The sequence below is a fragment of the Mustela lutreola genome, chromosome 14, assembly GCF_030435805.1.
Source record: "Mustela lutreola isolate mMusLut2 chromosome 14, mMusLut2.pri, whole genome shotgun sequence".
Lineage (NCBI taxonomy): Eukaryota > Metazoa > Chordata > Mammalia > Carnivora > Mustelidae > Mustela > Mustela lutreola.
In genome coordinates, this window is record NC_081303.1 from 12,617,496 (window position 1) to 12,643,285 (window position 25,790).

Sequence of the window (25,790 nt, forward strand, 5' to 3'; positions counted from 1 at the left end):
TTCAACAAATATTTATTGAGCACTTACTCTGTGCCAGGTGTGATGATAGGCGTTGAAAGGCTAGGTGTTCCTTAGAGAAGAGACAAGAGAGCCTTGATCACAATGATGAAGAAAAAAGTAACATAGACATGGCAGGACAAACCCTGACAACCAGCCAAAGTTAGTCCATACCATTGTGGACAGTAAGGGGCAAGACAGCCCAGCAGAGTCCACTGGATACTCTGCTGGACAGAGCTCCACTGGACACTAGAACAGAGACACTGGAAGCCAAGGAGCATATGCAGGCCAATCAGGAACACTGTACAGGAAACACCCCTTCCCCCATCACTTCCTCTCTCCTTCCTCCATTGTCCACCAATTTTTTAATACTCGGATTGCACCCGGTTTCTTCCCCGAAAATTTCCCTACTCCCTTCAACCCACGGTGTTCTCCTAAAAGAGGAATTAACTGTGCTTTTTACTCATTCAGAATATGCCGTTTACTAGTCTTTATCCCTAGCTTCTTGTGTAGCTCTATCTTCTCTGACCTATTACAACAAAAACTCTCAATCTTCAACAAACATAAACTGAGACCCTGCCAGGTGCCGAAGATACCCCAGTGAGTAGGACTCACATGCAGTCCTGACGGTGGAGAAGAGAGATGCACTGGTGTGCCTCATGCACAGAGAAACTCAACCATTACAAATTGTGGTCAGAATTAAGAAAATAGAGAACCGAGACAGAAACCAAGATAACATTGAACAGAGAACTAAGAGCTGAGCAGTTCCATGAGAACGGGGCCAAGGCGTGAAATTCTCGCTCACACCCAGGGCCAAATTCACTGTCCTCACAGTCTTCTTACTCACGTGATCAGTTTTAACAGAAATGTGGTGAAATCCCAAATAAAGAGATTATCTGCATTATGAGGGTTCTCAGAGACACAAGCTAATTTTGGAGAGAAGCTAGTGGGAAGACTAGTGAGTATCTCTAACTTAACATGTTCAAAATCAAGTTCCTGGTCTTTGCCCCAGATGTGTTCAACTCACTGTTTTCTTTGTCTTGAGTAACTAATGCATGGGATTTTTGTTGCGGTCTATTTTGTTCACTGCAGTATCTCCAGCTCTTAAAACGTGCCTGGAACAGAAATGGGCACTCCACTGGCTTCTGTACATTGAATGAATGAATGAGTGAGTGAGTAAATGAATGAAGGGAGGGAGGGAGGAACAAGTGAAGGGACTAACAAAAGAACAAAGCCATACCTCAGGGCCCTCAGCTTCCCTTATAATGTTACGTGAAAGACCCACTAGAGGGCTGTAAATCACCATGTAGTAAAGGAGGAAGCATCCCTCACGCACACCAGCCCACAGCGGGGCCTGTCCTGCCGGGAAACTGAGATTTGCATACTGAACATTTCAAACCTCAGACCAATGCTTTGTGTGTTTTCTTTCCACAATTCCCAGGAGCAAGCTGAAGTCAGGGATTACGGAAATTCTTTCAAGTGCTTAATAAAGATTTCTAGAAGAAAAAAAAAGAGAGAGAGATTCTTTGTTTATAAAAATCAGAAGATAAAATATGTTTCCGGAAAAATGTGCATGACATCGTATGTGCTGAGGAGATAACTACATTCTAGAAAAAAAGGAGATGTTACCAAGACTGGCCCTAATGGTGACACACTGTTTCATATAAACAGAAGGGCAAGGCTCAGGCTAAGAGTCAGCTTTGGACATGATGCCAGGCAGCAGAGGGAAGAGTATGATGAGAAACAGTTCATCTTTGAAAACCAAATAGTGTCGAGTTCTGAGCTCTACCACATGTTCAAGACGGAGACTGGACCCAAGGCTGACTTGTGTTCAGTATAAAGATAAACTTTCCGACAAAGTGAGCCATTCACAAATTTTACATGATTTTTTTCATGATACTTGTGAAATAAGGTATCTGTTATCTCTGAGAATATTGAGAATATAAATTGGTAAAGAAGAAGTGTTAAAACTAATCTCAGATGCTGAAGCCATGATGTGTTTCTAAGGGAGCAGCCTCTGGGGAACCCGTAGAAGGGGGTGGTTGCTGTCTAGGAGCCCCTGTCTGTTTTCCTAAGCTGTGTCACCTAGGGAATCAGCTCCGCCTCTCTAAAATGAGAGTGTGAAATCAGATGACCTTAATTGACCCTTCAGGCTTGACACGTTGTGATTCTATCTCACATTCCAGAACATTCACTGGAACGGCTGTTAGAGCCAGAACACTGGGCTGTTGAGCTCTTGGTTTGACCCAGGTGACAGTTTTTATTAAGTAGCTGTGTCTGCATTGGATTTGTCGGCATCCCCTCTCCTCATTCTCTACCTTTCCAGCAACATTGACTGAACGACAGACACAGTGAGATGTGCCCCTGGACAGGTGAGACAGGTGTAAACTAGCTCTCCCTACTCAGGGTGATCATCACTCTGGAAGAGCTTTCCCTAAATGTTCAGGGAACACAGGAGGAGGAGCCCAGAGCTGATGAGGATGGCAGGGAGTGCCGGTCAGGGCAAATGTTCCCAGAGAGGTGGCATCTGAATGACCTCTAAGGGACGAGTGGGAATTAGGAGGAAAGGGACTGTGGTTAAAAGCAGGGAGGCAAGGGGCGGGCTGCAGGTTGGTGAAGCAAAGCGTGTGTGTGGTTACCTCGTGAAACAGGTGGTCAGACAGGTGAGCAGGACGACCGAGGGGTGGAGGCAACCTTCTGACAGCGTCCCCGTGGAGGCTTTGAGCAGATGCCCATTACCAGACTGTGCTCTCAAAAGGTCACTTTGGTAACAGTGCGGAGCATGACCGAGGGGACGGGAATGCAGGTGGGAGCTTACAGTAGTCAAACGCAGGGGATAATGACACCAGTGGAACCGAGGGAGTGGCTGGGGGAATGGAGAAGATGGGGGCAGGCAGCGAGACCGGGGTAGGAGGCAGATGGACTGTATGCATGTAGGGGAGGATCGGGGACAACTCCTGGCTTCAGTGACAGATGGATGGCGTCATCCTCGCTGCAGGATGAAATGCAGGGGGAGGAGCACGTTAAGGTGGGGGACACTGAGCTCATGTTCAGCCCGAGGGCCTCTGGGGGAGCTGGCCAGTGGCCAGTCAGAAGTGACTTTTCAGCATTGGGGTCTAGGCTGGAGACAGAGCTGGAAGTAGGTGGTGACAGAAGCCAAGTGTGGGGGTGAAAATGCCCCGAGAGGGGCAGAGTGGTAAGGGAGATGGGAAGGGAGCCTGGAGGGTGTACTGGACACTGGAAGAGCCAGGGAAGGACCCCAAGGAAAGTGACCAAAGAGGTAGGAAGCAATAGGGAAATAACCTGTAACCCAGCTTCCAGCCCAGGAGATGGCTTGAAAAATGTGGGCATAGTCCACGGTGCTAGATATTGCTGAAAGAGCAAATAAAGTTAGGGCAGAAATGAAAACACTGGATCTGGTCATTTGGAGAGCCTAAGGGAACCACCTAGGAGCATTTTCTTTTTTCTTTTTATTGGGGGGGGGCGGTTGGTAGAGGGGCAGAAGGAGAGGAAGAGAGAATCTTAAGCTTGACTCCCAGCGCATGAGGCTCCATCCCATGATCCTGAGATCATGACCAGAGCCAAAAACAAGGGTCAGGCGCTCAACCCATTGAGCCACCCAGGTGCCCCACCCAGGAGCATTTTCAAGCGGAGCGGTGTAGAAGCCGGCAGGACCAGATAGTGAGGGCAGATAGAGTGTGTGTGCGCGGGAGTGTGTGTGCTTGTGTGTGTCCTGCGGAGTCCTGCCTTTCTGCCCTGCCCTGTCCCCAGAACAACTGTCCTACCCTCCTTCCTTGACCCCCTCCCCTGACATAAGCCTGCAGCTGGCTGCAAGTCACACACTCACGACAGGTCCCCTCACGGAGCTCACGGTCCTTCACAGCATAGGCTTCCCCGCCGGCTGTGGGTGAGCTCCCGCTGTAAAGGCTCAGACCACCACAGGCAGCTCGCAGCCCCCCAGAGGCCTCGAGAGGGGTGGCGTGGGCCTGCCTCTGCTCCGTGAGGAGGGTTCACAGGAAGTCAGAGGAGGAGCTCCTATTTTGACTTTCAGGGGAAAGAACTGCAAGTCTAGGCACCAGCCGGGGTCTGCTCCATGGTCAAGGCACAAAATGAGCTCCCAGCGCCTTCCCGCAGCAACCAGCTTGAGTCCGGATTCCATCCAGAAGAGCCCCCACGCCCCTTTTTGCTGTTTTTCATTCTTTGACCAAGGCCTGCGGGCGAGTAGCCTCAGTGCTGCAGCAGCGTTTGGTCAGCAGCACAACCCCAGGCAGGTGCAGAAAGGAGAGGCTGCGGCGACGGGCCTCTCCCGTGACTGGTCGTGACTGGTCACGGAGCTCAGGCCAGGCCCTGGGCCAGCACCGGTCCCATCTCACAACTGCTGCCCACGGGGAATTCACAGACAAGGAGCTGGAGGCACGGAGACATGAACTGGCTGACTCAGGGTGGTGAGAGGCAGATGCAAACCTGAACCCCAGATGCGAACCTGAACCCGTCCAGCAAGCGAGCAGGATCCTGACAGCTGGTTTGTGGGGTTGACCTGGTTTTGTCCAGGATGGAGGGGATTAAAAAAAAAAAAAATCAACAGCAACAATCCAATGTCTAGGGTAGTTTCTGTTTAACAGTTATGCCCTGAGGTGGAGAAAGGGGGATCTATGGCCTCCCTTGAAGGGTCTCACTGAGGGTTCGAAGAAATCACGGCTGTGGTGTTGGACCTGCTGTAGATGCCACTGGTGTGATAGCGACGAAGGTTCCTAGTATAATTCTAGGGGGAAACACAATGCTAAATGTTCTGCTGACTACTGAGGTGCCAAACAGACACGTTTTTTCTTTTTTTTTTAAAGATTTTATTTATTTATTTCACAGAGAGAGAAGAGAGTACAAGCAGGGGGAGCAGTAGAGGGAGAAGCCGACCCCCCGCACTGAGCAGGGAGACTGACCCTGGGGCTCGATTCCAGGACCCTGGGATCATGACCTGAGCCACCTCCCCCCGCTCTGACGCCCCCGCGACGGGCATCTTTCTAACCTCCAGCCTCCCGCCCCGTCTAGCATTTCAGACATCAGCACTGCCCCACGGGGCCCGGCTTCTCCGTCTAGCCTCGGCATTCCTGCTCGCAGGTGGCAATCTGCCCGTCAATGGCATTCAAGACGGGGAAGCAGACGCGAGGCACAGCTGTTTCCATGGTGTTTTTAAATTCACTTCCCCATCAAGGAGCAGATGGAAACAGCTCCCAGGGGCCTGTCACCCTCCTTTCGCTGTGCTTTCTCTTCCTCTTGGTTTCTTTTTTTCCCTCCTCACTACCTGTCCAGTGCAGACAGGCAGCCGAGGGGAGGTGAGGGTAGGAGAGGCCCTGGTCCGTGGCCCTTCAGGGCTAATTCCCTCCCTCACAGGCCTCAAATTCCAGAACTGGCCTCCCTTAGGTCTGAGACACGTTGCAGAGACCTCACTCTTCCTCTGGGAAGCTTGTTAGAAATGCAAATTCTCGGGCCGCACCCCAGGCCTGCCCTGTACCACAGAGCTCAGGTGACTCCCGTGCACGCTCAAGCCGAGAACAATGACTTCCAGCCTCGCTTTGCTCAGAAACACAATGTGGACAGCATCTGCTTCTGAGGCACTTTTTCCTGGGAGCCCCCCATAAGACCCAGGCCCAAGCTTTGGGAAGGCCAGGAAAGGGCTCGACCAATTTGAAACCATCCCAGCCGTGAGCAGCTGGTCAGTGACAGCCTCTTGGGGAAGGCTCCTGAGGGGCCAGGAGGCCTGCCAGGCAGCGCCGCAAACATTTCCTCCCTGAGGATACGGGGGTGGGGGTGGGGAGCAGAGTCAGAGGACGGGCCTCCCATGTGCTCTAACTTAAATATGGAAGACGATGAATGCATCAAAACGTTGGCATCTTAACTCTGTATGACTAGCGGGAAGGTATTTGCGACACTTCGTATCTGATCTCAATATCCTATGGTTCTCAAATTGAGTGTTGACTAGAAGCCCTGTGGGGCTTGTTTTCCTGAAAACAAAAGTGCCAGGCCCACACCTGGGACCTCCTGCATCAGGGTCTCTGGGGAGGGGCCAGGTTTCTGTGATCTGGGGGAGTCCCCAGGTGGTTCTAGAACCCCTAGGAGCAGAGCCTGCAGCCTGCTCAGGCCTGCCCTCTCCCTGCCATCCTACCTGTCACCAGATGAGGGTGCCCTTCCTCCCTCTAGAAAGCACTGAAGGGCCACCTGGCCCCTCACCTACTTGGGCCAGCACTCTTTGTGGGAAGGAGCGGGGGTGGAGGTAGGAGAGAAGGAGTGGATGGTGAGAGACTAGACTCTAAAGAACCCAGACCCTTGGGTGCTTAGATGCACAGTGTCCAAATATAGAAACCTTGACCCCATGACTGAAAGAGTAACAGCAAACTTCTGCTTTCTGGGGACAGACATGTTCCTTCCTGAACATGCCTCAGGACCTGACCGACCCTTGAGCTGGGTTTTGAAGGTCAAGTAGGAGTTAGCCAGGGAGCTAGGCCAGGGTGGGGGGGTAGTGCCACAGAGAACAGAGGAGCCGCCCTGGGTGTGTGTGTGACTATGCTGCTCTAGCAAGAGGCTGAGGCAGGCCTTAAAAGTTCTTGAATCTCGGGAGGTTATACTCTAGCCTGACGGTGACATGGAGCCCCTGAAGGGTTCTCAGCCGGAGGGAGGGGGGGCGCCAGCAGATGTGCATTGACACAGATCACCTCAGGATCAGAGAAAGATTTGACCCCCCGGGGCAGGGCATCCAAAGAAGAGGTCACTGTGGAATCCAGGGCATTTGAAGACCCCTACACCAAAACAACAGCCATAGAGAAGAGAGGACACACTCTGGTCATGTTTAGAAGATAGAACGACTGGGACATGGTGGCTTGAATGGGTGCAGTGAGAGGGAGGGAGGCGTGGACACAGACGCCCAGGTTCCTGGATGTGCCCCCTGGGGAATGACCGCACCGTGTAGACATCAGCAGGATGGAGAGGCGGCCTGTGGAGGAGGTCAAGCTCTCCCTCCGGAGATGCCTTTGTGCAGTGGACAGACGATCGAGGGAGGAGAGAAATAGAGATCTGGAGTCAGCAGCAGGTAAATGGCCATGTGGAAGGCTGGGAAGGTGGTGGAGGGGGGTTCCGGGGAGGGGGGACCCCAGCCATACAGGGTGTGTGGGAGGGGGCTCTTTTAATGACTTTGGATTCTGTTGAACCCCAAACTGGCTAAGTTCTGCCTAGAGTCACAAAATTAAGAATGGTGCCTGGGGTTAAAAGCAGTTCTCCACTAGATGGTTTGTTTTATGTAATTATTGGTGGCTACTTTCATTCAGACTTGTTGGTAAAAGCCTTGAGACTGCATTTATTGAGGCTGCTTGAGTGAAAACGGAAATTACAATACAGAAGCAAGTTAGAGGAGGCCCCCACTCCCCATGCCCAGTGCCACGATGGGCCTTCGCAGGAAGTGAAGAGGGTCTGGAATGAGCACACCTAAGGCCTGAGGAAAGGCCCAGAGGGGTGGAGCTGCAGCTGCTCAGCTGGTCCCACCGGGTCCTTTCTTCCGGTGACACACAAAAGAGGAGGCGGGGACGGGGGCGGTGTTGTAATTTGCACCCAGGACAGGAAGCGCTGGAAAGGGAAGTCGGCAATGCCAGCAGGAGCCATTTGTTCCCGCGGCCACTTGGGCTCTGGCTGCTCACGGGGCAGCCTGCTGGAGGAGGACAGCCGCTTCCAGTTGCTCCTGTGGGGTGGGGCTTGCCCCCAGGGCCCCCTCAGGCCCTCACCCCACCCTCCTTATCTATCTATCCACCCCAGCAAGCAGGTGCAGCTACGGAAGAATGCCTGGGTGAGATCTTGTGTCCGCTGCTTGGGGCCAAGCACCTTGGGTCTTCCCACGGTCTCACTTTCACTCCTAACCTATTTTCCTCAGGGATTTAAAGAAGGAACCAACTCCACTAACACCGTGATCTTAGATTTCGGGCCTCCAGAACCATGGGACAATTTCTTGATTAAGCCACCCACTGTGTGATATCTGTAACAGCAGCCCCCACAGCCTGATTCTGTCCGGATCTGTCCAGACGACAGCAGGGGCAGGCCACACCAGGCTGCGCTTGTCATACCTGTGAAGAGGTGACCTCTTTCGAGAAGGGAGAGGGGGATGTATCTGTCTAGCAGTTAACCTTCCGGCTTCTCAGCAAGTCATGCCCATTCCTACTCCCCAGCCTGTCCCTGCCTCTGTCTGAGTTTGTTTGCTCACTTATTCATTTGCTGGTCCACTGTCCATTTGTTTATTTGGGCCATTCTGTTCATTTTTCTTGTCTGCATTCTGTGGGCCAGCCACTGTTCTAGATGCTGGGCGTGCAGTGGGGAAGGGGACAGACAGAAGGCCTGTCATCAGGGTACTTCTGTTGCAGTGGGAGGCCAGGCATGAGCCGTGTCAGTCATGTGCTGGATGCTGCAATGACAGGAGCAAGGTGTCCTGGGGGTCTTGATGTCCAGCGAGCCCTGACCTTGAACCCCCTGCTTCTGTGTGAGCATGAAGATGGCTCAGGTGTGTATAAACAACCTTGTTATGCTGTTAAGTGTTCTGCTAGTCGTGAAAAGCTGTGCATCTTGAATACAGATGGGGGCCTTGGTGTGGTCTGCCTGCCCCCTCTGTAAGCCCCGTTTTGGGGAGAGGACTGAGGGACACTCTGACCAGGTAGCATGGATATGTGACACCCACTGGGACTGGATGTTCTAGCTAAAGACCACAAGGTGACAACAACCAGAGGGTCATCAGACACTCAGGGGGTCTCTCCAGGAAGTTGAGGGTCACAGGTGTTGTTCAGGGCAGGGCAACTCAAAGCGTGCCTCCTGGGATCACCAGGGCCACTTGGGACCTTTGGAGAGATGCAAACTCAGGCTCCACCCCAGACCTACTGAATCAGGAACTCTAGGGTGGGGATCCCCGGGAGTTGCTGATGTGTCCGGAAGTTGAGAAACATGGGTGCTGGGGACAAGCATGGCTCTGGGGACAAATGGGGTTCAGTTTGAGAAGTGGCCTTCTGCTTACTGAGCTTTTGTTCTCTTATACTTAATAAAGGCATTTAAAAAAAGCATCTAACTGTCCCCACCGAGTTTCTAAAGTTGTGAATAGTGTATTAGATAATGCGTGTGAGTGTGGGATCCAGTACAAAGACAGGAAACACTAGCTAGTTATTGTCTTATTATAATTATTATTCTCCGGTCAGCTTCTGGAGAGCAGGTTTTCCTACCCAAAGCTTTGGAGCCTCAGGAGCTGGTTAGAAACCCTCAGTGTGACCCCAGCCCTCTCTCTCAGACTGGATGTCTGGATGTCTGGCTGCCTCGGAGCTCTCCACCACCCAGCAGAGCAGGGGAGGCCGCCTTGCTCAGGGTGCTAGAGGCCAGAGGACTTATAAGCCAAGAGTTGTCAGGAATCTGGGCCCCAACTTGCTCCAGGAATTCTGGCCCAAGATAAGGCAACACCATCATTATACCCCACGCGACAGTGCAAACTCAGGGCCTCAGCAGGATCCAAACAAGCGAGCCTGGCGGCATTCTGGGCAGGAGGGGGCTCTGAGGGGAAGAGCAAAGTGATCACTACTTGTGTGTATGAAGTGGGGGGGGCGTGTAAAGATTGCCCAGGTGCCCAGGCAGTCCAGGGTTCCAGGTACTAGGGAGGGCGGGAATACGGGCTTATTGTTCATGTTGTCTTGCCAACTTCTTGATTAGGTCGTCCCTTTGAGCACCTGGCTTTGTGACCCAGAGAGGAGAAGGCTGTTCAAAGCTGTAACAGAGCTCTGTGCTTGTACTGGCTTTACGGCTGCTGGAGACAGTCGCCCCGAGCAGTTCAGAAAGGCCAAGGGAGACGTGCACACTCAGCGAGCTCACGCCCGGACCGTGCCTTTCCTGCCCTGCCCCACCCCTCCACCAGGAAGATTTACTGGGTGATGCTGGATGTGGGGGTGGGGGGCACGGCCTTGGGACTCCCAGACCTGCTTATGTGCACAACCGGGCCACAGCCAGGCAGCCTCTTCTTGCTCAGGGGCTGAGGTGGGGCCCATACTCCCTCACACCTTCCCCTAGGTCCTTCCCAAGATGCCCTGGGAGGTAATCCAGTGTTGGGCCAGTATGTCAGGGTCATGAAGAGGCCGAGATACAATGGCTTCCCCTGAGGTCAAAGGGCTTTGGCCCTGTCTGCACGGGTGCCACGTTACTGGGTCTGCTCTTGACTTCGGTGTCCCTCTGCAGTGGGCTCTGATTCCTTTCCCAAGCGTGACCCACTCCAACCTCTGCAGGGATAACCAGCCATATTCCCCCATTGACTCTCCTGGCCTCCCCTCAAATGGGGTGAGAACATTAACATGCCAGCAAAAGATACGCCCAGCCGCAGACAAATCAGAGAGAGGACTATATATTCCTGTCCGCCTTACATTCAGATATACATTTTCCTCTGATCATCCGTATTTACATGTCTCTTTTACTATCTGGATTCTTGAAAATGATCTAAAATTATTTATTCAAGAATCCAAAATTCTTGGGACGCCTGGGTGGCTCAGTTGGTTAAGCAGCTGCCTTCGGCTCAGGTCATGATCCCGGCATCCTGGGATCGAGTCCCACATCGGGCTCCTTGCTCTGCGGGGAGCCTGCTTCTCCCTCTGACTCTGCCTTCCACTCTGTCTGCCTGTGCTCGCTCTCACTCTCTCTCTCTCTTACAAATAAATAAATAAAATCTTAAAAAAAAAAAAAAAAAAAAAAAAGAATCCAAAATTCTTGAAAATGATCTAAAAAATTTATCATGTTTAGTGGCAATCTACTTCTTATCTCAAAGGGAGATGAAGTGTGAGGAAGAAAATTAACCCCCAAGTCAAGGCACAGGCTAAGATATACGGAAAGGGACGGGGGGTTGTCTGTGCTGAGTTGACCGTTACGCCCACTCAGGGTCTTGACCATCTCTACCCGCTTTCCCCTGTTCCCTCCCCAAGAAAGAGAGGAGATGCCACTTGCAGAGAAACATCTCTCTCCCTCTGCTCCTCACTGGTAAGGGGAAGAGCTGGGAGAAGCAGCTTCCCCTCTTCCCATCAGCCGTGCCCCCCCCATCCCCGCGCGCCGGGCCCCTCACTGGCACACCCGCCCTCATCCAGCCTTCTGACACCCTCTCTCTCCAGCCTGTCCCAGTCTCGGGTCACTCGTTGTGCCCTGTGCCTTCAGCAGTGAGCCTGTAAACCTTCCTCAGACACTGGTACTGCTTAATTATTTTAAGGTATACAGTTCAGTGGCAGGAAATACCTTCATAGTGTCACGCGAATCACTACCTCCCAGCTCCAGAACTAATCTTGCACAACAGAAACTCTGGAAACTCTGGAAAATTTTGACAACATGGTATAACATGGATGAAGCTTGAAGACATTATACTAAGCGAAATGAGTCTGTCACAGCAGGACAAATGCTGTAGGATTCCACTGCTAGGAGGTAACCAGAGTTACCAAATTCATAGACATGGAGAGTGGAAGGCTGGGGGCCAGGGCTGGGCAGAAGGGGAAGTGAGGGGGTAGCGCTGAATGGGGACAGAGTTTCAGTTTTGCAAGACGAAAAGAGTTTTTTGGGGGTGGGATGCAGAACAATGTGAATATTATTATTATTTTTTTTTTTTGACAGACAGAGATCACAAGTAAGCAGAGAAGCAGGCAGAGAGAAAGGAAGGGAAGCAGACTCCTGCTGAGCAGACAGCCCGATGCGGCGCTCGATCCCAGGACCCTGGGATCATGACCTGAGCCGAAGGCAGAGGCTTTAAACCCACTGAGCCACCCAGGTGTCCCCACTGTGAATATTTTTAACACAAATGAACTGTACACTTAAAAATGGCTAAGGGCGTACATTTTATGTTATATGTAATTTACCATAACTAAACATTTTTAAAACTAAAAAAAAAATTTTTTTTTTTTTTAAAAACTGGAAACTCTGTACCCTCACCCCACCTCTATTTGCCTCAGTTTATTCATTTGTCAAATAGGAGACTTGGAGGAACCGATCTCGGAGCAACGTCGTGAAGATCTGCTGGGTGATCTACAGGAAGGGCCCACATTGGTGCCTGGCCACCTCAGTGCCCTATGTCAGCTGGTGCTATTACTAGTGTCCCACGTGCAGCAGGGTGGGAAGGGGGAGGTTAGTGGGTCTACCTTTCAGAGAAAAGGGATAGGGATGGTAAGACAGGGTGGGGAAGGGTGAGGGAGAAGAGTCTGCTGGGGCCTTGGGAATCTATCCCCCGGATGGAGGGATTCCTTAAGGCTTGACCTGCACACCTAGGTCCCAGCAGAACTGCTGAGTCTGCCCATTATGTGGCCTCTGATCATTTTGAATCTGTGGTCCTGTATCTACAGCAGGCTGGAATTTCTGAGTCTTTTACCCAGCAGAAGGGTGAGCTGAACTCAGTTTTGGCACAAACCAGATAGGTCAAGTGCAGGGGAGATTTTTAAATTTCTTAACAGAATAAACTACCTCCACGCCCTGCAACAGGGCTGCTGGGAATAAGATTGCAAACTGTCTTACCTTCCAGTTCAGTAGACCCTCAGAGCAATTTTTAAAAATGTATTCATAAAAAAAAAGCCTTATGAAACTATAAATACGATTGCATGTAATAAGTAACCTTATTTAACAGGGAAAAAAATCACATCCTTGAAAATCTGAGCATGGTCCCCCATTATGTGTCACCGTAGTGATGCCCGGGGTCCTGGACTTTCTCCCCCTCATGGCAGCCCCCACCCCGTGACCGCAGGACAGCGACTGAGCAGAGCCCCCCAGGCCTGCAGGAAGATTCAGCTGCAGACGGGCAGCAAAGACTAATGAAACAAAAAGAGGAGATTACTCCGAGGGGTTTTACAGCATCTGTTGGACCAAATGTTTTCTGACGTTTGTACTAATTCTCCGGGGATCTTGCTCCAAGGACTCTAATGACCTCATTCCTCTCGGACTTTGCTCTCCATCCAGATTGCAGGCAAGCACGAGCAGTCAGTCTCCTGCTGCAGGGGCAGAGGAGCGGGGACGGGCTGCCTCCTCTCCTTGGGGTGGGTGTATGGATGGAGGTCAGCTAGCGTGGCCTGGGGGGGAGAGCTGCGGGACGCCTCAGCATCGCCCCTTGCCTCCGTCCTCCATCCTTCGGCAGAGGCTGCAGCACTAATGCTAGGAACTCTGGAGATACCGGTTCTTCTTTCCCGTTCTATAGCTTTCTCGGGTTTAAGTGACATACGATACACGGCACACACTGGAAGTGTGCACTCTGAGGAGTTTTGACACACGCATACACCCATGAAACCATTGCCAGGAGGTACATAGCTACCCTCCCTCCACTCCACACCTCTGCATCCCTCCCAGGCAACCATAGATCTGCTTTTTCTTTTTTTAATTTTATTTATTCAGTGTTCCAAGATTCATTGTTTATGCACCAGACCCAGTGCCCCATGCAATACGTGCCTTCCTTAATGCCCACCTAACCCCCCACTCCCTCCCCTCCAAAACCCTCAGTTTGTTTCTCAGTTTCCACAATCTCTCATGGTTTGTCTCCCCCTCTGATTTCCCCCAATTCTCTTTCCCTTTCCATCTCTCAATGTCTTCCATGTTACTCCTTATGTTCCACAAGTAAGTGAAACCAAATGATAATTGACTCTCTCTGCTTGACTTATTTCACTCAGCATAACCTCCTCCAGTCCCATCCATGTTGATACAAAAGTTGGGTATTCATCCTTTCTGATGGAGGCATCATACTCCATTGTATATACGGACCGTATCTTCTTTACCCATTCATCTGTTGAAGGGCATCTTGGTTCTTTCCACAGTTTGGAGACTGTGCCCATTGCTGCTATTAACATTGGGTACAGAAGGCCCTTCTTTTCACTACATCTGTATCTTTGGGGTAAATACCCAATAGTACAATTGCAGGGTCATAAGGTAGCTCTATTTTTAATTTCTTGAGGAATCTTCACACTATTTTCCAAAGTGGCTGCACCAACTTGCATTCCCACCAACAGTGTGAGAGGGTTCCCCTTTCTCCACATCCTCTCCAACACTGGTTGTTTACTGTCTTAATTTTGGCCATTCTAACTGGTATAAGGTGGTATCTCAATGTGGTTTTGATTTGAATCTCCCTGATGGCTAGTGATGATGAACATTTTTTCATGTGTCTGTTAGCCATTTGTATGTCGTCTTTGGAGAAGTGTCTGTTCATGTCTTCTGCCACTATACATTCTTTTCATGTTATAGAATTTTATACAAATGGAAGGAGACGTTATGTCCTTCTTTGGTCCACACTCACTATGCATAATTATTTTTTGAGATTCATCATTATCATGTATATCACCTATTCATCTCTTTTCAGTTCTGTCATTTGTTTATCCGCTCAAGTATGGATGGGCATCTGTGTACAAGACTTTGTGGGGACAGACGCTTTCATTTCTTCGGGGTGAATAGCTAGGCGTGGAATAGCAGGATCACGTGTTAAGTGCATGTTTATTTAAAAGATTACCTCACTGTTTTCCAAAGTGGTTGTGCCATTTTATGTTCCCACCAGCAGCATGTGAGAATTCCAGTTGCTCTGCATTCTTGCCAGCATTTGCTACTGAAGGCCTTTAATTTTAGACATTCTAATAGCCGTTCAGTAGTATCTTGTGGTTTTGATTTGCATTTCCCTAACTGATGATTTTGAGCCTCTTTTCATGGGCTTATTTGCCATCTGTATACCTTCTTGGGTGGCTTATCTGTTTGAATCTTTGTCTATTTTTAAAATTGTGTTGTTTTTTATTATTGAGTTTTGGGAGTTTAAAAAATATATAACACAAGTCCTTTATCAGACAGATGCACCAGTCTGTGACTCACCTTTCCATTCTCTTAACAGGATCTTAAGAAGAGCATGAGGTTTCTTTCTAAGAAGTCTGATTTATCAATATTTAATTTTATGGATCATGCGTGGGTGTCATGTCTAAGGAATCTTTCTTCAGGGGAGGTCCCAAAGGTTTTCTTTTATGAGTTTTTCCAGATAATTATAGATTTGGTTTTACATTTATGTTTGAGATCTGTTTTGAGTTAATTTTTATATATGCTGAAAGGCATGATTCCAAGTTTATTTATTTGCATATGTATATCCAACTGTTGCAGCCCCATTTGTTGGAAAGACTATTTTTTTCATCACTGAATTACCTTTCACCTTTGTAGAAAATCTCCTATACATTTGTTTCCTAGGACTGCCTAAGAACACACCACAAACCTGCAGGTTTAAAACCACAGATGTGTATTCTCCCACAGTTCTGGACGCCTAGAGTCTGAAATCATGGGCTTGGCAGGAAGCCGTCTCTCCAGAGGCTGAGTCGCGAATTCTCTCTGAACTCTTCCAGCTTCTGACAGCTCCACATACTTCTTGGTTTGTGGCAAAAGAACCTCAGTGTCTGCCTCCATCTTTGCCTGGCCTCCTCCCTACCTATCTTTCAGGATCTTCCCCGCTTCTTATAAGGATACCTGTCACTGGATTTAGGGCTGATCCTAAATCCAGGATGTTCTCATCTTATGATCTCCAACTTAATTACATCGGCGGAGACCCCTTTTCCAAACAAGATCACATTCACAGGTTCTGGGTGGACATTTGCTTTGGGGAAGGAAGGAGCACAAGTCAGCCCACTATACCCATGCAGATGTGGGGCTACTTGGCTGCTTTGTAGTAAGTTGTGAAATCAAGTAGTGTTAGTCTTCCAACTTCGTTCTTTTTCAAAGTTGTTTTGGCTATTCTAGTTCCTTTGTATTTTCACATTAATTAATTAATTAATTAATTTAAAAGGGAGGGAGAGCAGGGGGAGAGGGACAGAGAGAATCTTAAGCAGGCTCCATGTCTAGTATGGAGCCTGATGTGGGGCTCGATCTCACGACCCTGAGATCACCACCTGAGCAGAAATCAAGAGTCAGATGCTTCACAGACTGAGCCACCCAGGAGCCCCTCCACAAGAATTTTAGAATCAGCATGTCAATTTCTACCCAAATGACTACTGGGATTTTTCTGAGCTTGTATTGTATCTATTTGGGGAGAATTAACACCTTAGCAATATGGTATCTTCCAAATTATGAACAAGGAATGTTTCTCCATTTATTTAGATCTTTAATTTCTCTCATCAGTGTTTTGTAGTTTGCAACATGCATGTCCTTCACATTGATGGTCATGTTTATGCTCTTTTCAGGTATTTTGATCCCATTAAAAAGGGTATTTTAATTTTAGTAATAGTTCTGAGTGTTCGCAGCTAGTATACAGAAATGCAGTTGATTTGCAGATCTTTACTGTATCCTGCAGTCTTAACTAAACTCACTTATTAGTTTAATGGCTTTTTGTTAGAGTTAATCAGATTTCCCTCTTATCATCTGAGAGTAAAGACAGTTTTACTTTCTTCTTTCCAATAGGGATTTCTTTTCCTTGCCTTATGCATTGGCTGAAGTCTCCAACACAATAAAATTGTTGAGAGTGGATGTTCTGATGGGCACCTGACCTCAGGGAGAAGACATTCAGTCTTTCACCAGCAAGTATGGTGTTAGTTGTAGGTAAAGTGACCGGTCAGCCCAGTTTTCCTGGGACAGAGGGCTTTCGTGGGCCGCACCACTCTCAGTGCTAAAATTGGCCTATTCCCAGGCAGACTAGGACAGTGGTCACCCTAATTGAGGGTTCTGGGCCAGTTTCAGTGATGATATTTTCTTCTCATTATAGGTTGTATTTTTCTATTTCTTTGCATGCCTGGTAGTTTTTTATTGGAAGCCAGACATTGTGAATTTTACTTTGTTTGTTGCTAGGTATTTTTGTATTTTGATAAATATTCTTGAATGTGTTGTGGGATGCAGCCATTTTATCCTTTCATGCCTTTAAGATTTGTTACGTGAGATGAAAGCAGTGTTTAGTCTAGGGCTAATTATTTTCACTACTGAAGTAAGATCCTTCTGAGTACTCTACCCATAAATTATGAATGTTTCTAGTCTGACTGGTGGGAATAGGGACTATTCCCAGCCCTGGTGAGCTCTAGGTACTCTTCCCTTCATCGGTTTGGGTGGCTCTTTCCCCAGCTCTGAGTAGTTTCCTTACACACATACGCGGGTCATCACTTTGCTTAAAACTTGGGAGATTCCCAGGGTTCTCTCTCCATGCAGCTCCCCACTCCTCAGTACCCTCTTGTGTACTGTAGCTGCCTGGGTCTCCCCAGACTCGTAGCTCCTTCTCCTCACTCATAAAATTTGCCGGGCTCTGCCTCAGTTTCCCTTCCCTGCATTGTGGCTTAGAAATTCTCTCAAGGCACTCAACTGTGGCAACTGTAGGCTTGCCTGTTTCCCACCTCTCAGGTGTCCTTGAACTTTGTTGCCCAAAGTCCATTGTCTTGGAAGCCATCATTTCCTGCGTCCCTCCCTCAGGCTAGGAGCCCTCAGAAGGCAGGGGCTGTGCTTGCTTCATCAGGCTGGTGCTCCTGGAGAGCAGACAAGACCTGGGCCTCTGCCTTCCTCCTTATCCCCCCTTCAAAGCCTGTTTTAACAGATGCTTAAGACCATAGCATTTTACTCATGGTTATACCTCCAAGTACATGTTTTGCTTTCATATGACACAGATTAAGCTGCAGTCCCTTGAGACTATCCTTTCTTCTCTCAGTGATTCCCAGGATCACACATCATCTAGAAAGTCTTCCTGGATGGAGTGAGCTAGATGACATCTCCTTGGCACACCATCTGCCCCTGAGTTTATGAATCCTTTCCCCTGGTTTGCCACTGTCCCCGTGACTCCTGGAACTAGTGTCCCCAATCCTGGGTTGTCCCAGGAAGGTCTTAATCAACCTTACCAGTTCTGTGGGAATATGTGGGGGTTATAGTTGAAATAATGTTAGGAAATATTGCTGGTCATATCTTGCTCATGGGGATTCGCAGAGCATGTTAAGATTTTAAAGGCACTGATAAATATTGTAGTAGAGGAAAATGTGTGCTTTGTTGACACATATTTGCTAAATGTATTTGATTCCAGTAACTTTTCTTTGATCTCAGAATCTCTCTGGACTATTTATTGTTCTCATGAACATACTTAAAGAAACACTAACCCAAATCATCATGAACAAATCAGAAGTTCCCCTCCTCTGTAAATCTGTCTCTTCCAAGAGAACAGACGAATGTTTGTTAAGCAAATGATTCAAAGAAAGAATTTGAAATCACTCTCAACAACCCGTTCTGATTTTATCCTCACAGAGCAGGCTGGTTTTCCATGCGATTCTCTGGAGTCTCACCTCCGTATGTTCCGTCACCTCCTCCTACCCTGGGTTTTTTGAATCCCACGTTAGTCATTTGCTTCTGTGTGGAACTGGTTTGGTGTCACACAAGTAAGGCTGGGGGCACAGACTAATAAGGCCAAAGAAGAGGGGGGCAGGACCACACCATCACACAACTTCAGGGGGCACCCCTCATGCTCGACTCCATGTGACAGTCACTCCCCCAGAATCATGCAACACAGTAGCCCTGCAGAAGGGTTTGAAAGTAGACACTCCGTGGGCTTTTGCATTTCCAGAGCTCCAAACGTACCACGGCTCTGCGTGGAATGCTATTCCGCACATTCTCTTGTTAAAAGTCTACTCCAGTCATAGCTAAACGCCACTTCAGTGAAACCATCCTGGGTACCTCAGGGGACATTCATGTTTTCTTTCTCTGGACTCCCATGGTCTTATCAGAGTCTGCCTTTGAACGTGATTAGTTGTGTCCAGGTCTTACTCCCTGGCTAGAGTGTGCATTTCATGAAAACAGGGACTGTGTCTTACTCACTTCTGTATCTCTGGCTCTTAGCACAGGACCTGGCCTGGCAGAAGCTCACAGATGGTTTAATGGGTGAGTAAAATAAATGAGCTGAAATTCAGTGGAAGCTCCAAGGATCAGCCCTTCTGGGAAAGTCTTTAGTGTAGCATACAAGAGTTCTTCAGGGGCTCAGGGGTGTCTAAGGTGTCAGGGGTGTCTGAGACATTAGGGTATGTGTTTGGTTCTGGACAAAGCCAGGGAAGTGGTGAGACTCAGCTCAATGTCCAGCCAGCTGTGTTGATGTTGTCATGTTGCTAGACATTAAGTCCTGATAAGTTTCATTCTTAACATCCTCAGTGAGGATCCTCCAGCACACATGACTGGACACATTCATGTGTGCGTAGGCACAACTTGGGCAAACATGGGAATTATCACATGTGGTCATATCCACAGGGAGATATGCAGATGTGCACTTGGATGCCTGGGCATAGAGGTGCATGAGACAGAGGCAGGAACATGCAGACGTGCACAAGCTCAGCAACCTTCAAGAGCCTGGAAACATAGTGAGCGTGAGAACAGGTAGTCAAGGGTGGGGAAGTGAGCGACCTGAGCAAACAGATGGGCTGTTCTTGATAACCAAAGCCAAAGGAAGCTTGGAAAGACTGAACACCGAACTCCTCCCCACCTTGCCTTCCTCTCTTCCAGAGAGTTCTGGGACTGAAGGCAACAAGCCAGCAAGATCCTTCCAGCTTTGCCCCCCATAAGGAACCACAGTGTCTGATAGCAGCCGCCAGAACCAGCATGCATCCAACTCGCTTGGACCCTTGTTGGCACAGCTCTGCACAGAATGGCAGGGAGGCCTCTGGGAAAGGGTCAACTTCAGCAAATCCCCTCCTTCGGGCCACACTCCTGCAGTGGTCCAGCTAGTTCCAGCCTCCAGAATAATTACTTACACCTTGCCTGTGTCTTGCAGTTGCTGTCCTTAGAGACACAGTGTGTGTGCTGGGGCGGGGTGCATGTGTGTAGATGTCCCCTTGTGTCCTCCCTCTGGCCAGGAGCTCCCAACAGCTCCTCTCTCTTAAGCAAAACCATGCCTTCCCGGGCTCCTCTAGAAGGCGCTGCAAACACACCAAGGGCCCCAATGACTGTGGGTTCTGAGTTGGGCTGTTGCCATCTCAACCCTCCAGAACATTTGGGCAATTCTGGCTGCAGAGGACTTTGAACATGGGGCCCTGGTGAGCCTCCAGACTTCAAGTTTCAATCTCTGGCAGGCTCAGAGGCCACAGGCCGGGGAAGTGATCCCCGGCACAATCCCAGCTGTGGCACCCCAAGGGCAGAGCCCTCTCGGGTTTCTTGGCATATCTGACTCTCTAGGGAGTTGTTGAGAACCTGAGGTTTCCTCAATAATTTACATCCATGCTCCTCCCGTGACAGGATCACATGGCCCTGGACAAAGTCAGCAAACACTATCCTGGGGAACCTGATCTCCTGGGTCCAGTAACAACAACAGAGGGAACAATGCCGAGGTTTGCTCTGAGTTCCAGCCAGCACCTGGGAGGTCTGGACCCAGCTGGAAGCCTGTGACCTGATAGGGCCACTCCAGCTCAGCAATGGCCTTACTTGCTGGGAGGTGGAGGGTAATGGAGAAAAAGGCAGCCGGCTGCTCTGGGAGTCTCGGGAAAAAGATGGAGGCTCAGTTTTGCCCAACCCCACTAGCCTGTGGAGCTATAGAGTGAGGTGACTGTGCCATGGCTGCTCCATCCCCCACCCTGTCTCTGTCCTTGCCTAAACTGAGCATCCCCTGGGTCTTCCTGTTGCTTGTCCGCCCACCTGTGCTCTGGGCCCATCCCCCTCTCCTGGTTCCACGCCCAGGTTCTCCTGCATCCTCAGCCCTTTCTCTGCACTGGCTCCATTCCCTCAAATAGAAACACACTCGGAACTTTGGAATTTTCTAATAAATCCTCCCTCGCCCCCCAGTCACCACCCAACTACTCTCCTTCCCTCCTTGGATAAGCCACTGGAGACAGACTGAGGGCCTTCCTCACAGTCCACTGCCCACTGCCTACAGCCCACCTGTTCCACCAGCATCCCTCACAATGATTAATTATACCCACAAACACTCCTGCGCATCCGAATGTTCCACAGACAAGCTCTGAACTTGCTATTGTTCACCAAACGTTTTTAAAATACCTTCTCTGTGCCAGAAATGGAGGTATAATGTGAATGCAATTAGGGCTAAGGAGCTTATGATTTGACAGTAAGCAGAAATATGAACCAGGTGCGACAGATCTGATGGCCGAGGGCTACAAGTGAAACATGCCCAGGATCTTGTGGGAACCCAAGGGAAGTGCCTGCAACAAGGAGGGGAGGAACAACTGGTCCGAGGAAACTTTCTGGGAGAATTAGGTTGGAACTGAGTTTTGAAGGATGTGTAAGAAGTGAATAGAAGAAATTAGGATTTGGGTTTTAGGAGTCTTTCATTTTCTTTCTTTCTTTCTTTTTTTTTTTTTTTTTAAGAGGAGATAGGGGCAGAGGGAGAGAGAGAATCTTAAGCAGGTGCCATCCTCACTCCAGAGCCTTATGCAGGGCTCAATCTCATGACTCTGAGATCATGACCTGAGCTGAAATCAAGAGTTGGATGCTTAGGGGCGCCTGGGTGGCTCAGTGGGTTAAAGCCTCTGCCTTCGGCTCAGGTCATGATCTCAGTGTCCTGGGATCGAGCCCCACGTTGGGCTCTCTGCTCAGCAGGGAGCCTGCTTCCTCCTCTCTCTCTGCCTGCCTCTCTGCCTATTGTGATCTCTGTCTGTCAAATAAATAAAATGTTTAAAAAAAAAAAAAGAGAGTTGGATGCTTAAACCACTGAGCCACCCAGGCGTCCCCGAGTCTTTTGGTTTTAAAAGTGACAGGATGAATTTAAGCAAACCAGGGATAACTGGATGAAGCGAGCCTCTGAACTCACAAAGCATTCAGACCCGCTGCTCTCCTTACATCATCGCTGTTGTGTCTTTTTCTGTGCTGAACTCATTCTCTCCTTATCAGTTAAGCTTCCTTTACATTTCAGGGGACAGGAGGGTCATGGTCACAGGAAATCTTAGGCTTATATCACCTCAGTTGTTTGTCCCCAGAAGAAGAAAGAACCCTCCCAGCATTAACATTTATTTATTTTTAATGATTTTATATTTATTATATATGTAATATATTATATGTTATATATTATATAATATATATTTATAACATATAAAACAATAAAGTATATATAATATATAGTTATATTTATAAATTATATTTATATGTAAAATAATATATAATATATAATTATATTTATAAATAATATTCAATTATTTTAGTTAGTAAATTAAGAATTAAATAATTAATAGTTATAGATTTAAAAAATCCCAGAGGAGGGCTCTGATTGGCCCCGCTTGGGTCACGTGCCCATCCTGGGCCAGTCATGGCAGGATGGGATACCCTGCTTGACCAGGCCTGGCTCTCCTCACCCCGGGGGGCCAGCGGGAAGGACGTGATTGGCAGCCCTGTCAGGACCCCACGGAATGAGAAAGGAGAAGTAATCCAAAGGAGAGTACTGAGAACACAAACAACAGATGTTCACTGCAGAGCACTTTCTAGCCAGAGGGAATCACACGTACAAAACTACACAGCAGCCATGGAATGTGTCTTGGAATAACCAGGAGTTTTATATAGCTGTATCTAAGGATGAACTTAGAGGAATGCAAGAAATAAGCCTAGAGGAGAAGGAAGAATTTGGAGGGCCATATGTGCTAAACAACAGAGCCTGAATATTATCCTAAAAGCTGTGGAGAATCTTTGGTAAATGTTATGTCAGATAATTACATGATCAAGATTCTTATATTTGAGAAGAAAACCCCTTTTGCCCATAGACCTGTTTTTTTCCTTTTCTTCCCTGTTTCAGTTAATGGCATCCAAATTCTGCTGGTCCCATGAGCTAGACATCCAAGGACAACTCGGGGTCATCTCCCTCAGTCAAGTACTTCCTGGAGCCTCTCCCCATTAGCCAACCGTTTCCTTTCTGTGCTCTGCCTTCGTTCAGGCCTGGGTCTGTTCTTGCCAGGGCTGCTGTGGTGGGCCCTGCTGATGAAGACCAAGCAGGGAGGTTTCTGCGGCACAGCCCAGGCTGGGTTAGACCTGGTTTTCTCTGCTTCCATGGTGCTCACGGCTCTCCTAGCACGCATCCCATGGCCTCGTAACCGTGGGCGGCCTGGCTCAGACCATGCTGTCTACATACGCTCTGTGGGGCCTCGGGAGCATGAGCCCTGTTTTTCATTTCTTACCCCAGCTGCACAGATAGTGTCTGATACACTAAGACACTGGGTCAATGTTTGTTGATTAATGAAAAGACGAATGAATGAATGAGCCCCACCTCCTGCCACTAAGAGAGGCGAACACGAAGGCACCCATAGCTGAAAAAAGACAATGTTCTAAGCCTTGGTGAAGCACTCTGAAACAAGGGTGTTTGCCTCATCGACTTGCAATGGGCATGTGCATTTTCTCTATCCTCAGAGGCCTCTTTCCAGTTTCCCTCTCTCTATCCAGCTCTCTAGCTTGCCTAGCCCTGCATGCTGTGGAACTGAAATCCATACCCTGTGTGTGTGTGTGTGTGTGTGTGCGCGTGCGCACGCACTAAGTGCCTTTTGTTACCTATTTTAATTTTTAAAAAAATTTTCTGAAGAAGGCTCAACGCTGGGCATGGAGCTTACTTAAAATTTTAAAAAATAAGACTCACTACCCTGAGATCAAGACCTGAGCAGAGACAGGAGTTGCATGTTCAGTCAATGGAGCCATCCAGGTGCACTACTGATTTTCATTTTTTTTTTTAAGTAAATAATCTCCAATCTTTGGGACGTCACGATTAGTACCACTTATTGCAAACATTTCACATCTGATTGTGTGTAGAGTCTGAGTTTACCCCCCAGGAGCTCTTTACTGAGGGCTGAATCATAAGGAAGGACTCCTCCGTGTGCACCCTCGCTAGGGACCCATGGCCAGCCAGCATCCGGGTCAGGGAAGCACGCAGAGCAGCCCTTCCCAGTCCCCGCCCCAAGGCTCCTGGGCTCCTTGGTCCAGAACTCACCTTCCCTGGAAAAGCTCCTCTGGCAGAGCCCGCCCTCCTCCTGGCGCTCTTCTCTCTGGTCCCAACCTCATGGCCTTGCATCTTCCCCACTGGATCCGCAGGTGCCTGCCCGCCCACTCAGGAAGTCAGGTGGCCTCATGCTTTGGAAACTCTGCCAATCCTTGCTTTACACGTTCTCATCTTTCCCTCCTTCCACCTAGGAGATTCCCAGGGGCGATGGCAGAACATGCCACCTTCCTCATCTGTCCATCTCCCCACCCCTGTACTGCCTGGTTCCAGCCTGGGCTCACCCAAGCTCATGGTTCACCAGTGCGTGATGATCAGATTCTCTTTCATTTTTCCCTGAGACTCTTCGGACAGGTGAGAGGAGGCTGCTGTCTGACCTTCCATTTTAGCTGTCTGGGGCAGCTGCGTGTCCCTCTGTTCAGCTTCAGTTTGGGTCTCTCCCAGGTGGAGTGGAAAGTGTGCGGCAGCAAGAGGCAGCAACTCTGACCTTCGCTATCAGACCCACCACCAGTTAGCTCTGTGACCTCGGGGGTCATCTGTGCCCCCTGGTCAGTTTGCTCATCCATTAGGGAACAGGGCGAGATCCCTCCTCCTCTTGTCTTCTGGGACAGCTGAGTGACACAAGCGCCTGCAAAGTGCTGAGAAAACTGTACGTTCCCTTCGGGGGTCGAGGTTCTAGTGTCATTTTACCCCTGGTTCTCTTGTCCACAGAACGCTGAATTACAAGTGGCTTCAGCCGCGAAGACATGCCTTGTCTCACATGGCAAGGGGCCTGGAGGGAATTTCAAGACGCAGCAGCCTGACAACGTCCTGGCTTAGCTTCTGGACGAGGCTCTTGGCTTTCTTCTTACTCGATGCCAAAGCAGCTCCCGGGCTCAACCTCTCACGCCAACCGGGCTGAAGCAAGAAGGTGTGGGCAATGGTGGCGGGCGGGGTAGGGGAGCTGGTTAGAACTGTGAACCACTGGGACGGGACGGGGTCCGAACTGGCCTCCTTGGTGAGGAGGAGGGAAGAGGCTCCCTTGTCGCGCTCTCGGTTCAACCAGGAGTGAAGCGCTTTCCCAGAAGCCCCCAGGGAACTAGGCCTCAGATTCTATTGGCCAGGCCTGGGTCTCAGGACTAAACTGACCCCGGATATAGTAAATTCTAAGCCAATCACGGTTCGTCCATAGGGTCGGGAGGCGGGCCCTTCTGACAGAGAGAAACTGGGGTTTAGCCCGCCCAGGGGATCCCGTCCCGCAGCCCCTGCCCTCTCCTCCTTGCGTTGATGCAAGTCCTGCGTCGTGGGTCCTGCCTTGCTCTTCCTTTCTGGTTCCTGCCTCCCCTCCGAAGACATCTTGCCATTTTTGTCTTCCTTTCCCAGGACTCAGAAGTCCGCTCGCTCCCCTGCTGACCCGCCGTACCCGGTACCTTCGTGCACCGAGCCCACCGCCCAAGGGTGACGATGACCTGCTCCTCCCGCGAGCTGGAAGCTGAGTCTTTCTCTTCTTGCGCCGACTTTCTCAGATGTTCCGGAAAACATTTCAGGACCGTCTAGCCCTCATGGCCAGATGTGTACTGTGGAATCCTGTCGGAAGGCCTTATTTTTCCAGGAACAATCCCCAGCGTTCACCCGGCACCGAGCGTGTCGCTCTCCCGTGCTCAGACCCACGTCCTCTATCTTGAACCCCCGGGGGGCCCCAGGAGGCAGACGGGCCGGGCCGGCCTGGTAACCACCTGTGTGGGATGAATCACGAGGCTCCAGGAAATCAAGGAGCTTGCCCAAGGCCATGGGGCTCCCAGCCGCTGGGTCTGGAGCAGGGATACCTGGCTCGGGCCCTGACTGAGGGCCTCTTCCATGGCACTGCGACTCCAAGGCAACTCACAACTGGCCTGTGTAGATTCCAGACAAGCAGGAGTTCGCCAAGCTCACGAGC

The 25,790-nt window shown here is 49.6% G+C and overlaps 1 protein-coding gene across 2 annotated transcripts in view; it reads right to left on the reverse strand.

Annotated features, from left to right (window-relative positions):
- NEK2 (NIMA related kinase 2) overlaps positions 1–25,790 on the reverse strand; it is a 42,227-nt gene that overhangs the window by 13,956 nt on the left and 2,481 nt on the right. The window contains exon 2 of one of the 2 annotated variants that reach the window (XM_059146090.1): positions 28–70. The gene's annotated coding sequence lies outside the window, so the exon portion shown is untranslated. Of the gene's footprint in view, positions 1–27; positions 71–25,790 lie in introns of those variants that run through there. The other variant, XM_059146087.1, reaches the window with a different exon arrangement.